Raw genomic sequence first — 16,080 nt, 5'->3', positions numbered from 1 at the left:
CCCAGGGAAACTCAAACGAGGCCTCCAAAATGGAGCGAAGCAAGGCCAGCGGACAAAGGCACAACCAACCTCCCCTCACAAAAATTACAATTTTTCTTTGAGCGCAGGTACATTTGACGTAGCGATAACATTCGCAAACATGTATACACAAAGCAAAATCATTATCAAACAGGCCATCAGACACCGAGTATATCTCCGGCTAAGAAATATGCTACCCTTATTTGCTACTCGTTCTTTGCATGGGACTAAGCCATGTTCTGCATATTTGCATGAGGCTAATCCATACCTCCATATCTGCATGAGTCTAATCCCTACCTCTATATTTGCATGAGGCTAATCCCTGCCACCATGATCTGCATGAGGCTAATCCTTGCCTTCGTATTTGCATGAGGCTAATCCTTGCCTCCATACCTGCATGAGGCTAATCCTTGCATCCGTATTTGCATGAGGCTAATCCCTGCCTCCATATTTACATGAGGCTAATCCCTACCTCCATCTGCATGAGGTTAATCCTTGCCTCCATATTTGCATGAGGCTAATCCCTGCCTCCATGATCTGCATGAGGCTAATCCTTGCCTCCGTATTTGCATGAGGCTAATCCCTGCCTCCATACCTGCATGAGGCTAATACCTGCCTCCGTATTTGTATGAGGCTAATCCCTACCTCCATATTTGCATGAGGCTAATCCCTGCCTCCATGATCTGCATGAGGCTAATCCTTGCCTCCGTATTTGCATGAGGTTAATCCCTGCCTCCATGATCTGCATGAGGCTAATCCTTGCCTTTGTATTTGCATGAGGCTAATCCCAGCCTCCATACCTGCATGAGGATAAACCCTCCCTCTGTATTTGCATGAGGCTAATCCCAGCCTCCATATTTGCATGAGGCTAATCCCTGCCTCCATGATCTGCATGAGGCTAATCCCTGCCTCCATGATTTGCATGAGGCTAATCCTTGCCTCCGTATTTGCATGAGGCTAATCCCTACCTCCATACCTGCATGAGGCTAATCCTTGCCTCCATACTTGCATGAGGCTAATCCTTGCCTCTATATTTGCATGAGGCTAATCCTTGCCTCCGTACCTGCATGAGGCTAATCCTTGCCTTCATACCTGCATGATGCTAATCCTTGCCTCCATATCTACATGAGGCTAATTCTTTCCTCCATATTTGCATGAGGATAATTCTTGCCTCCACACCTGCATGAGGCTAATCCTTGCCTCCCTATCTGCATGAGGTTAATCCTTTCCTCCACATCCGCATGGGGATAATCTTTTCCTCCACATTTTCATGGGACTAAGCATTGTCCCTCCTTGCATAAATATCATTCTATTCTGGTACTATCTATTTGCTTTTCGATAGGGCTAAGCTCTACCCTTCATTTCAGAAGACTAAACCTTTTCTTGTTAACATCATATTATTGCATCTCATGGGATGAAATATCTCTAATCTATCCAAAGGCGTCATAGTCTAAAAGGCATCATCCTCATAGCTGGAAGACACCATGCCATGGCCTGAGGATCTCTCAAATTTGCATATCATTATTCAAAGGCGTTATGGTTCGGAGGCACCATTTTCATGGCCCAAGAACATCATTTCATGGCCTGCAAAACCCTCACTAAACAATTCATGGTCCAAGGACGTCATCCTTAACCGTCCGAAGATAATTTTCATGGTCCAAAGGGAATCTGCATCATGTTTAAATTTTCGCACAAATACACATATGTAGCATCTCTTCATCTGTAGGTGACCATTAAGCAACTGTTATCCTAGCAGGAGCGACCCCACTCCAGTTCCTTCAACTATCTTAAACCTAGACCATTTACCATAAGCATTCTTGCATCCATTCCGAAATCTCGTGTCTGTTCTTGCAATGACTTCATTGGTATATTCTGCCAATGAATCCAGAACTATACGTGGCCTGATTCCTATAAAACCAGGGATATGTAGGTAGCTCAAAGACTAGAGTCTGACCTCTATCTTTCAAAACATCCCATCCGGTCAAAATTGGCCATTATTTCTTTACTCGAAAACTCTTTTCATCATTTCCGGGTAAAGAGGGGCAGCTGTTGATACACAAATTTTCCCATAATATTTTCAAAACTATGCATGTGCATCAATTAGTATTTTTCATACAATTTATGCATTTTAAAATATTTTAACTAATTTCTCCCAATATTTATTTTATAAAAACAATCACTAATTGCATCACAAATAGTTTTATAATAATTTTATGGCTTAATTTTATTATTTGCATTTGTACCAAGTTTCAGTTATTGCACAAATAGCCACATTTGTATTTTTAGAATGCAACTATAATTACTTTGTAATTATAGCCTATGCATGCATTATTACATTATTTTATCAAAAAAAATCTTTTATATTTTTAATATATTAAGTAATTATTTTAAAATATTTCCAGGTATAAAAATCAGTTTTACAGCCTGTTAGTTATTTTTAAAATTTATTTTATCAATTAAATAGGGTATTTAACAAATGGCCCCCTTATTTGCAAATTTAGCCTAAATACCTAGCCCAATTTTAACCCCAATTTCAAATTAGACCATGCCCAAAATCCACCCAGCCCAAAACCCTTATCTATCCGACCCACTTCTTGGCAAATCCTGGTCGTTGATTATTTTGATCAACGGTACAGATTCCCCCTTACCTAAATTAAACCTAATGACCTCCCTCAAACCCTTCATTTCCTATCCTCTCTCACGCCGACATCTGATCCCCTCTTCTCTCAAATGCTCTCAAGTCCTAACCCTAACTCACTCTCATCGCCGTTCATCTACTGTCGTTCATGGTGTTTCCCTACCACCATCAGACCTCTAATGGCCTCTCCTATGTTGGTATTGCCATCTCTAAGGTCCTCGAGGGACTAGGGTCAGTCCACTTACACCTATGGCCCTTTCTCACCTGTTCCAGGCTGTTCCGGTTTGATTTCGAGTAAGATCTTCCTATGTCGCCTTAGATCTATGGATTTCTAAGCCTACTTCTTCATCTCTGTGTTGTTCTTCTCGAAACCCTAATTTTTCCCTTTGAACTTCTCAGATCTGTGCAAGATCTGAGATGGATCAAACCTATTTCACATGAGTTTCACAAGAACCTTCTGATTTTCGAATGATTTTCTATTTTTCTAAACTAGGGTTTCCCGAAAATTTCTTTCTCCAAAACGTTTGATAATTTTGAGTGTTTAATCTTCTATTTCTTATGTGTTTTAACCGATTTCGTAAAGGTTTTCTTTAACCCTAACTAGTTTATGCTAAACCCCCCCAAATTTTTCGACATTTTGTTTGGTTTCTGAGTTACTTGTGTACTGACTTTGTCCTATGATTTGGTTCTTGTGATTTTTTTAGCATAATTTGATGTCTTGTGATTTTTTATCCTAATGTGCCTCTACTAAGGTTCTTGGTTCGACTTTTCTACTGATTCTATATGTCTATATTCATTATGGCTATTTATGGTAAACCTATATTTTTCTCCTTAAATCAGTATTGTTTTGAATTCTTGAATTTACCAATTTTTTTCATTAAAACCTATGTGTTGAATCCTGACTATCCCTTTCTTGCCTTATTTTGTCTGCTATACTTGCTGACTTTTTACATGATTTTCTCCTTAATTAAACCCTTGCCTATTTTTATTCTGAAGTTCTTTATTTTGGTTTGATTTGAATGCCTTTCCTTAATAAGGCCTTTACTTCTTATTTCTTTACTCAGTCTGATTGAACTCCTTGCTTTAATTAGCTCCTGTCATTATCGTTGGCTGATTTTTTCTTAATTAAAAGAGAAGACTATACTGAATCTTTGTGTGATTGATTCTGAAATTCTCTAATTGCTGATTATTGATTACTTTACCTTATTTGCTCTAGTCTTGAACTACTATATAAACTCTCTTTATTTTAACGTCTCACACACAAACATTAGTTCAAAAACCACTACTTTTACACTCTGAAAAGCTTTTTCTGCTCTCTCTCTCTCTCTCTCTCTCTCTACTACTTGTGATCTTTGTTATTCTACTCGGCTGCAAGCCAAGACTGGAAATTGTGCAACACCTATCTTACATCTAGTGTTTTCTTTCTCTAACTAGTATGATTCTGATTAAATTTTAGAATCCAAACCTATGTGTTTATTTACTGCCTTAGTTCATCAATCCTGAGTTCATTCCTGCTTCTGTTTGCAGCTTACCTGGCATGTCAAATAAACCTTATTCCAATATATAATTAGCATGTCTCCATCTTACTTGTCTGTTCACTATCCCGTTTAACATGTCTTGAATGTGTAACTAGCCTGTTTGACCGACTATTGTTCATCTAGCATGCCTAAACTCTGCTTTTTGTGTAATCCACATGCCTAAACTTGTTAATACTTGCCTAGCATGTTCATTTAAGTCCTTGCTTGCTCTGCCTTACTCCTGCTAAGTTATCTAGTCTCCCTAGGGTAACTATAGTTGTGTTGTTTATATGTTTTCAACATGTTTCTGTTGTGACATTTGCTTCATATTTCAATGACCTGCATTAACTAACCTATTTAGCTTTGTAGAATCCCTTAAGAACTCTGTGCACCCTATTGTTTAGGTGTTCCATTAAGGTGTATTCTATGTGTTCCCAACCCCTATTTCCTTGTGTGGAAGTTGTTTGCCTAAGTATTTTCTAAAGTTGTTTGTTCTATAACTTGTGTTCTGATTGCAAATTGTTTTTCATACTTTCCTCAAACTGTTTTATCACTAAATCGGTACTGGTTTTCAAAAATTCTTTTCACTCCTAAGACCTTTCTTTATATTGTCTATCAAACTCTTTCAAACCATTATGCACTCTCACTTACTCTTAGATTACTAAGTCATGGCCCTCTGATATGTGTACTGCTTAGAGATCCTTGAGATATCTCTGAACTCTGGCATATCAGGGTTGGCGCTTGCACACTGCACTTAAATCAGTTCTTATTTGAGAAAGGTCTGGGTGTGAGCACTTCCCAAGATCCTTGATGTCCTTAGGGAACTCTGACATACCTAGACATGAAATTGGCTATGAAACTTTGGGCATTTGAGACTATTGAAGGCTGGGAAATTGCTTTGGGCCTGCTTCAGGCTCGCTATAGCTTAATTTCTATTCTATTTATGTTATATTCATTCAATCATTGGTCTGTAATAATTAATTATAAACAGATATTGGGGTGACTACTAAAAAGGGATGGTAGTTGTATACTGTGGGTAAAGTTGGGTAGATAACATGCCAATAGGGTTCATTTGGTTTAAATGTGTTCTATTAGATAACATGCCTATAGGATTCAAATGTGTTTTGTTAGATAATATGCCTATAGGGCTTACATGTGTTTTGTTAGATAATATGCCTATAGGGTTTAAATGTGTTCTATTAGATAACATGCCTATAAGGTTCAAATGTGTTTTGTTAGATAATATGCCTATAGGGTTTAAATGTGTTTTGTTAGATAATATACCTATAGAGTTTAAATGTGTTTTGTTAGATAATATGTCTATAGGATTTTGCTTAGGTTCAAATAAATTCTGATTGTTTTACTTTTACATAATTAGAAATCATGCCTATAGGATCTAAAATAAGCTTTAATTATAGAAATCATGCCTATAGGATCTAAAATCAATTTTAGTTTGATCTAAAATCAGTTTAACTTTAACTCATGCCTGTAAGTTCTGAATCAGAATAACAAATCTATTGGTTTCTTTAATAGTCCTTAACACTACGTTAAGTAATATTACTAGAAAGCATTCCTATAGGATCCAAATTGCCCGTTTAAAATTGTTTACTGATTTACTGCATTCCTGATTAATGATTAGATACAATGCTCATAGGATATCACTATTACACGCCTAGGCAAGCCTGTTGGGCGACTAAAATTCTGCAAACTGTAAAACTACGCCTTGTTATTTGTGACTACTCGTATTCAACAGGTTAAAATCAGGTGTGCAAACGGACTAAATTCTTTTACACTTTTGTCTGAATTCAATACTGCATATTATCTACTCACCTAGTTATCCTGTTCTAAGGCTTTCTCTTAAATACCTGAAACAACGTTTAAGACGTGCACTTGCTTGCTTTGTTTGTAGAGGTAAAACTTGAGCCTTTAATTGTTCTCTTTAGTCCAGTCCTAATTGTTTTGATTGTCGCCTAGATTTTTCTCCTTTAAGCACCTTAGGATAGTCTAGAACTACCTAAATTAGAGGTCCAAAATACCTCAGGGCCACAAGAAAGGGACGGGTAGTGCACGCATAGGATATCTTTTAAGGCTGGTAGAAGATTTAGGCTATGACCAAGGGGATGGAATTAGGTAGTAAGGATATGATGACTGCGCGCTAATGTCACGTGTAGCCCCTCATTGAGGAGTGATTATCGGGAATGGGTATGATCCTATAGGCTAACCAACCTAGGACCCCTCTTTCCCAATTCCTACATGTTTTAAATGAAGTTCCTTTTTACGTATATGCAAGTTGTTCAAACCTCTCCCTTGCTTCCATTACCTGAATCATACATGTGTTTAGAATGTGAAAACATGCCTTTATTTGCAAGTATGTGTTGAAATTGTTTACTTGTAAAATGACTAATTCACATAGTTTAAGTTCGGTCGGACCCACCATTGTGGACCGCGAGGGGTGCCTAACACCTTCCCCTCAATGTTATTTCGAGTCCTTACCCTAATCTATGGCAATGCAAACTGGTTCATGAGTTAATCACTCTAGGTGCCCTAACGCACCGTAATCCGTTAGGTGGCGACTCTTCAAATACCCAATTCCCAAAAGGAAATGAGTTATTCCCCCATGAATGTCGAAACCCGGACTTCCCCGTCAAAAAAGGAAAAAAGGGGGCGCGACAAGGATCCCACTGAGGAATATTTGCCTGACTCTGCTAGGCCGAGGAAGTCTTAGCCATCTCATTAAGAATGTCACAGGCCTCGGCATATGACAGCTTCATAAAATTACCCCTTACTAGCTGATTTACCACACATTTATTGGTTGTGTTTATACCCCGGTAAAACGTCTGTTGAATCATTGCTTCAGTCATATCAATGTTGGGGCACTCCTTGACCATAATTCTATATCTATCCTAGATTTCATGAAGGGGTTCATTTGGTTCCTGTTTAAATGCTAAGATCTCATCCCTTAATGCAGCCATATTTCCCGGTGAGAAAAACTTGGCTATAAAATTGTTAGCCAACTCATCCAGGGTAGTGATAGAATGGTTGGGGAGCCTTTCAAGCCAGTCCAAAGCTTTCGCTCTAAGTGAAAAAGGGAACAATCTTAGTCTTAATGCATCATCCGACACATTTGTTTGTTTGCTACCCCAGCAGGTATCCACAAAACCATTTAGATATTTATATGCATTCTGATGGGGAGCGCCTGTGAAGTACCCTCTTTGCTTTAATAAGGTCAGCATGACATTTGTAATCTGGAAATTGCCCGCCCGGATCCGAGGTGGGACAATTGCACTTGCATACCCTTCATTTGGAAGCACTTGAGGAGATACTCGGGGAGAAGCTGGGGGAGGATCTGGAATGTTTTCATTGGCCTGGCGGCCTCTTCTTTGACCTTGAGGTACTAGAGGCACCTCATCTTCAGCATTATCACCTACCTCTTCCTCCGGGATAACATTTATGTTAGGATCATTATTTGTCATTTTGTACTTGGATCAATTAACTCACAAACGTTAGTAAAACAGAAGTAAAGAAGAACAAGACACACAACTAGTCAGATAGATAGCCAAAACCGTTTAAATCCCCGGCAATGGCGCCAAAAAGTGATCGGCTCCAACCCTATACCACTATAGAATGGCAAGAGTGGTCGATGCAACTTTTACCCGAAAGGTCGGGATCGATTTTCACAGGGAGTTAATATTGGTTGGGAATTGGGTTTCTATCTAATCTAGCTATGCGTGTTGTTCTTAATTACACTTCTAACCATGGTTGGAGTTGTTTCTATTATAATTTTAATGCTAAGGATTGCTGAAAATAAGCTAAGTACAATATTTTTGTAAGAGTTTTCTCGAGTGATAAAAAGCACTAGGGAAGTGACTTGCAACTAGGCGAGTATCTAATGGAATCTAAAATTTAGGACAAGCTTGTTATATTTGGGGTCGTGATATAACCATTACACATAATTACTCACTCTATACCTCTCGGTAGTTTGAGTGACTCTGCCCTAATTGGCTTTCTCAAGCCCAATTGGGTGTTCAAAAAATACAAGTAAAATTGGCTCAAGTCGGATATTACTATCTCTAGGTTTAACCCTTTAATTACGGCTATCAAATCTCTTGAATGCACCCCAATTTCTTGTTAGCCTGAATTTCCTAGACTTAGTCCCTCTTTCTCAAGAAGAGTCTAAGTCACAAAGGCATGAACCAGTGTTTGCAACCACCAATTCTACAATTAAAGCATGAAACAAGTTAAATATCACTAACCCATAAACAATTAAGCCCTAAAACAGAAGACCCATTAAATACCCACACTAGGGTTTGGTCACAACTCTAGCTAATGGGTTTAGCTACTCATAATAAAGGAAAAAATCAAAGATGGAGATGAAATATAACCCATAAAAGTTGATTACAAGAAGAAAATCTAAGATTAATAGCTAAAGTTGCTCTAAAATTACTCAAAGTAGTAAAATACGGCTGTTCACGAGCTCCTCAGTACAAAAGATACCCTAAAAATCTGAAACAAATCTATTTATACACAACTGAAATTACTGGACAAAAATGCCCCTACGAAGGTTCTGCTGACAGCGCAATACTAAGCGCCTCAGCGCTCGGACTTCCGCGACCGCGCAAAAGCAAGCTGGACCGCATTTCTTTTATTTTGGACTAGGACTGGACTTGATTTCGCTAGGAGCGTAAAAGCATCCGCCTCAATAAAGCATGATGGGCCATCTACAATCTGATAGGCTGAGAAAGTCCCTCAATAAACCTTCTCACCCTCTCTCTCTCTCTCTCTCTCTCTCTCTCTCTCTCAGTAGGAAGCATAAGAATAGCATGATGGGCCAAATCAACAAATCGAGTCTCGTACTGAGTGACAGTCATAGAACCCTGCTACAGACACTCAAACTGCCTCCGATAGTCCTATCTCTAGGTGATAGGAAGGAACTTCTCAAGACACAGCCGAGAGAACTGGTCCCAAGTAAGAGTTGGCAACCCCATTGGCCTGGTCAACATATAATCCCTCCGCCATTTCTTGGCGGAACTCGACAAATGAAATGCAGCAAATTTGGCCCCATTGGTCTCGACTATCCCCATGTTCCGTAACACCTTATGACAACTGTCCAATAGTCTTGGGATCCTCTAAAGATGCACCACTGAAGTGTACTGGGAAAAGCTTGGTAAACTTATCCAGTCTCCATAAAGCATTACAAGACATAGTTGAACCATCTCTGGTCTGTGCCGCAACACCCGGCTGAACTATCCCAATAGGCTGAGTTGCTGGAGTCTGAAATTGAGGAGTCATCTGCTCCGAAGTGTGGGTAGCAGGAGTCTGTGCTCCTTCCTGAGACTAAGAGATGGTTGGTTCTACAACGAATGTGTCGGTCTATGCCACACTCTCCATGAGGTACACTAAACGGACCAAAGCATCCTAAAGAACTAGGATGGCGATGAACCCCTTTGGGACCTAGGCTGGTCTTGCTGGAATGGTCTAGGCTGGAGTCTCCTTATCAAACTCAACCTGAGGCTCTGCCGCTGGTGCTGCTACTCGAGATCTGGGCTGAGCCCTACCCCTGCCTTCGCCTCTGGCATGGCCTCGGCCTCGACCTCTGCCCCTTGTAGGAGCTGCCACTAGGGGTTCTGGCTGCTGCTTAGTTGAAGATGCGGTATGTGTTCTCTCCATTTGCGAAGGACAAGAGTAGAAGAGTTCGATTAGCATTGAGAAAACAAAATCGCATGACCGAGAAGAATAGAAGTGAACTTGTTCATAAACTCTATAGCCTCTGAGAGATAAGTACAGATGCTCTGTACCGATCCCACAGACTCCACTAAGCCTGCTCGTTAATCGTGAGACCTAGGCAACCTAGTGCTCTGATACCAACTTGTCACGACCCGGAATTCCCACCTTCGGGACCGTGATGGCGCCTAACATTTTACTTGCTAGGCAAGCCAACGTTAGAGAATTCACAAAATCAACTTTAGCCAATTTTTATTAATAGAATTAATTAAGCTAAACAAAAGCTAAGCAGAAGTTGTGAAATATTATAAAACCTAAAATATCTGAAATAATTAGGATCTGGAGTCACAACTCACGAGCTACTACTATTTATTATAAACGGAGTCTGAAAGATAATACACTATTCTGAAGGAAAAGAAACAGTAAAATAACAAGACTAGGAAAAGACTCCAGGGTCTGCGGACGCCAGCAGATCTACCTTGGTCTCCCGACGATCAAGTCCAGCTGCTAACCTCGTGATTGTTGATACCTATTTTTCCCTCATATATTTTATAAATGTACACACACACTTTCAAAATATTGTACCGGCATTTGCAAACATGCACAAGTATTTTTACAACTTTTCTATGATTTTTAAAGGCCCTAAATCCATTTATTTATGTATTTTTAATTACATAAATGTTCAAAACTATCCTTTATATTATTTTATGATAATTTAATCATCTAAATTCATTATTTATGTTCATATGAGTGTTCAAACACTTTAATTATATTTTTTATAATTACATCTGCATGTTTAAGACTATAATTGCATATTTTACAAATATAGCCCCTACATAGGCATAACTACATTATCTATACAGAAATTGACTTTTTATATTTTTATAATATTGAATAACTATTTTAAATCACCTTCATGCTTGAAAACTATTTTTTATCATTTTATCAGCTATTTTTTAAAATTATTTTAATTAGTAAAATGGGTATTTAAATAACAGCCCCTAATTTACACCCAAAATCGGAACCCCCCCTCTAATCCAATTTATTAAACCCAAGCCCAATTTAAAATAACCCTAACCTAAAACAACCCTAACCCAATTAAACCTACCCGACCCAGTAATTTCGTTTAATCGTGGCCATTGATCTTTTAGATCAACAGTCCATGATTAAACTTACCATATTAATCCCAAACGACCCCCTAAACCCCTTCATTTATTTTATTTTCGCTGCCCTTTGTTCCCTCATCTCTCAACTCTCTCTCAACTACCCTAAACTTAGCCGTCGTCACCTACAAAACTCCCCGTCTATGGGGTTTCTTTGTATTTTCCAGCCCTTGCAGGCCTGTTACATCTTCTGGTTGTTCGACTTCATTGATCTATGAGAGAATCTCAAAGAGATTCAACCTGGTTTTGCTCGGAACCTTTTCACAGGCCTGTCTATGGCCATTTTTGTTTGTGAGTGTTGTTTTCTTCCAATTTTTGGTTCAAATCTATGGGTTTAGACTGATTCCTTTCGTCTCTGTCATTTCCAAAAACCTTAGTCTTATGACTACTTGGCTTTGTTCAGATCCTTGTAGATCTGAAATGTTCTGAGTATTATTTGTTATTTTTCTACGAAAAAACTTTCTATTTCTCTTATCATTATTTGATTTCAGTGATTTCTAAGAACTAGGGTTCGTACTAAGTTCTCTTCAAACGATTTTCAAACTTCCAAGTGTTGTATCTAACTATTCTTTACTAGTTTGATTAATTTTTGTGTATATGCTTAAACCCTAGGTCTTTCTATTTCCGGCACTAGTTATTTTAGTGATTTTTCCCTTTATTTGTTTATTTCTATCAATCCAATATACTGATTAATTTTTATTTGGGACTCGAATCATATTTTCCTGTTACGATCTGTATCTATCTGTGATTTTTACCAAATTCCTTATTTGTGACTTTAATTAGTAATACCTTTCTTATTTGAAACTATCAGCCTGACCTAGGAATTTGATTGATTCCTACATGGTATGAGAATGATTTCTTGCCTTATTTGAGCCCTAGTTTTGTACCATTAATTGACTCTCCTCATTCTAAGGGGTCTCTTCCGGATTCTTCTATAAGAATTGACTCGCTAATTGTCTGATTGATTTATTTGATTACCCTTATTTTATGAACTATGATTCACTCTTTACCTTGTTTTAACCTCACTAAGTGCTATATATACTCTCATTTTGATTCTTCTAAGGACACGAACAATAGTTCACAAACACACTCACACACAAACTCTGCTCCCATCTCTTTCTGCTACTTGTGCTCATTGTTTGTCTAGTCGGCTGAAAGCCAGGACTAGACTGTTGAATCCTGCTACTTTACTTTCTGCTTCTTCTTCTTTAACTGGTATGCTCTCATTTTACTATCATGTAAACCTCTATATGATTTGATCTGTGTATTTCCTATTCCTAACATGTCCATTTTATGTTACTAAATTAGTAGGATCTTTATAGTCCGCCTGTTTATCTTTAACTAGACCTGTGTGATTAATGCTCATTATCCCTAGTCAGTATGTGTACTGCCACTCAATTAGACTACATGTTTCCTCCTATTCAACTTAACTTATATGCTTCCTTATAATAACATGCCTACTTCTATCTTAATCAAGCCTATGTGTCTACTGCAATAACATGTTTACTTCTATGTTGACTGCAATAACATGTCTACTTCTGTCTAATTGAACCCATGTGCGTCCTTCTCTCAATCTGTTTATTCTTGCTTTAGTTAGACTTCTTTGTTTCCATACTCATGATTATTTCTTCTTCACTAGCATATCTCTTCTATCTTATGTTCACCTCTGACCAATATGACTTCCCAGCCCTACTACCCCTATGTATGTGACTGAATGCTCACCTAGTGACAATTAATTAACTAAGTTGAAACTCTTAGTTACCCTGTTTTTGTATACCATTTGACTGCTAGGACCTTTGTTTGAGTTACAATGATTGAATGACCCTGTTTGCTCCTTACTTCCTGAGAATCCAAAACTATTTTCTAAAAAACTACCTCTTATTTAAAACTCCTATTCTTAGAACACCTAGTGTCTTGCCCCTCTAGTGTAAGCATTGCTTAGGAGTCCATGAGGCTCCTCTGAACTTTGACACACTGGAGTTGGCTTTCCAAGACTTGCTCACAAAGGGTTACTTTGAAAGTTTTCTGGTGTGAGCATTGCCCGGGGTCCCTGAGGCCCTTGGGAACTTTGACACACCAGGATACTACTGGATGCACTATGAGGTTATGGCACTTTTGGACTGGTTGAAGGCCTGGTCTGTCAGGTTTATCTTTTGAGCCTACGTTCAAGCTCCCTATAGTTGTAGCAATTTCACTTCTGTAATTCATTATAAATGTTGGTCTGTAATAATAATTTCTTGTAAACAAATATTGGGAAAATTAGTAAAAGGGAGGGTTGTTTATACATATCCTGTTGGGAAAGGGTAGATACCATGCCTATAGGTTGTTACAATATTATTATATTTAAATACTATGCCTATAAGTTGTTACAATGTTTGTTCACTTAGACATCATGCCAATAGGATTCAAAAAATGACTTAACATGTCTGTAAATTTGTTGCGATGTTTGCTTAGATATCATGCCTATAGGTTGTTACAATATTTTTTATTTAGATACCATACCTATAAGGGGTTTTAAAATTAATATGTCCTGCTTGTACATTTGAAAAAGATCAGTTTTTACATACTAAAAAGGTTTAAATCAGTCTTCTGCATGTTTTAAAACTAATTGTTGTATTTAGATGTCATGCCTATAGGATTAAAACTAATTTCTACATTTAGCTGCCAGTATCTATAAGTCTAAAATCAGCTATTCAGCACCTAGGCAACATGTCTATAGGACTTAATAAACTCAAACTGTTTTAAACTGATTACCAGAATTCTGATTGCATTTAAACAGCATGTTTATAGGGTATTACAGATCCACGCCTAGGCAAGCCTGTAGGTAATCAAGGTCTAATAAGAACTGTGAAATTATGCTTTGCTTGTGACTGCCCGGATTCAACAGGTTCTAAAAAATCAGTAGGCAAACTGATTAGGTCTCTATTACTTCGCCTTAACACAATGCTGCATATTCTCTGATTGCCATGCTCACCTAGATATCTTGTTCTAGGACCTTTCTGAAATATCTGAAATCTGTTGTTTGAGACGTGCACTTACTTGCTCTATTTGTGGAGGTAAAATGTGAGCCTTTAACTGTTCTATCCTTGGTCCAGTCCTATGTATTTTGTTTGTCGCCTAGAGTTTTCTCCTTTTAATTACTGTAGGAGAATCTAGATCCACCTTAACTAGAAGTCCTAAATACCTCTGGGACTATATAAGTAAAGGGGCGGGTAGTGCACGCATAGGATACATCTTAAGGTTGCTAGAACGCTTTAGGCTATGACCAAATCGAGGGTAATTGGGTAGTAAATGATATGATGACCTGTGCGCTAATACCACACGTAACCCCTCTAGTTGAGGAAGGCTTATCGGGTATTGTACAGATGTCATCCTATAGGCTAACAAACCTAGGACTTCTCACATCTTATTTACACATGTGTGCTTAGACTGCTTATCTGTCAAATTTTCCTATATGTGTGCTTAGACTGCCTATTTGTTAAATGACTAATTCACATAATTTGAGTTCGGCTAGGATCTACCGTTGTGGACCAACATCTTCCCCTCAAGGTTATTTCGAGCCCTTACCCAATCTCTAGTAATGCAAACCGGTCTCATGAGTTATTTGCTTTAGGTGCCCTAACGCACCTTAAATCCGTTAGGTGGAGACTCTTTAAATTCAAATACCCAATTCCTGAAAGGAAACGAATTGTTCCCAATGAATGTCGAAACCCGGACTCCACGGGGAAAAAGGAGGCGCGACAGCATGGGGACTCTGCTGGGGAATATTTTAGGCTCTTACCATTACGAGCTTATTTTTGTAAATTAGTCTTAAGCGTGTTTATTTCTATTAACACATGTGCACCCTTTCCCTTTCCCCCCTTTACTTGGATTTAATTGTTTATTTTCAAGCATTTATGATTTCCTTTATTTCCCAAAACTGACTTGTTTCCTTGTTTTCCCTTTTGTAATTGTCTTTCAATTATTTAAATACCGCATTTATCATTTTAATGTGCAAATACTTGACAACATGATATTTATTGTTGCATAAATCACGCTCAACATCATATTCTACTCGTGCGTAATCAATACTATAGCAATGCTTGATGAGCGTTTGCGCTCTTCCTATATATCACCCTTTTAAATTCGAAAAGGCGTATTTGCAGTAAAATTAGTCGATCAGCAGTGCATTCGATGGTTCCGTGCCTTTCCCCCTCAATTTGTCCGCTTGAGGGTCCCAATCTAGACCTCTATAGCAACCTTACTCTGATCAATTATGCATATGCATCATGGTCAAACCTAGACGGGTTAATATGTTGTCCGCATAATAACCCTTTAAGACATGCCTCACCCAAAAGTCCATCAGGTTTTCCATAATCCCAACGGATACAACCATGATTGTGTGCATTAATTTTGGAGAAATAAGAGCCAATATGCTAATCATTGTTGTATAAATAGACAAACCTGGAGGGGGAAAGGGCCTAACCTATATTTTCTTTTGCAGAAAATAAGGCATGAAGTCCCAAGTTCGGCATGGTCGGTAGCATACCTTCACTTCTGCTAGATTGGTGGAGGTATCTTCCTTCAAGTGACCAAAATCATGTGAAATGAGTCTTAGGAAATTTGCCTTCTCTGTTGGATCTTCAGTGAAGCAAAATGATAATCGAGGATGCCACCATGGTTTGGGACAAGGAAAGGATTGTGTTCCACTTTGGAGACATAGAAATGACCCCTTCTTGGAAGAAATAGGAGGATTTGCTAGGCTACCTTGGAATAGCCCTGGTTTATTGGCACTAGAAAATCGCACCACTAGGGGGTTTCTAAAGATGATGGGGTTAAAGAAGAATGACGACTTGGAGTTCCTGAAAAACTCCTACATACCTTTCGACTTCCTCTATGAACGATACGGTCACAGTAGCTCTTACCATATTTTTTATGATAAGTTCTCAATCACCTCCTTAGGTTGGATTCATCGTAGGGTCTTTGTGTTCATTGTGTGTTTATTGGGCATGCTAGTGTTCCCGATCCAAAGGGACAAATTCCA

The sequence above is a fragment of the Nicotiana tabacum genome, chromosome 20, assembly GCF_000715075.1.
Source record: "Nicotiana tabacum cultivar K326 chromosome 20, ASM71507v2, whole genome shotgun sequence".
Lineage (NCBI taxonomy): Eukaryota > Viridiplantae > Streptophyta > Magnoliopsida > Solanales > Solanaceae > Nicotiana > Nicotiana tabacum.
This window is presented reverse-complemented; position numbering follows the sequence as displayed.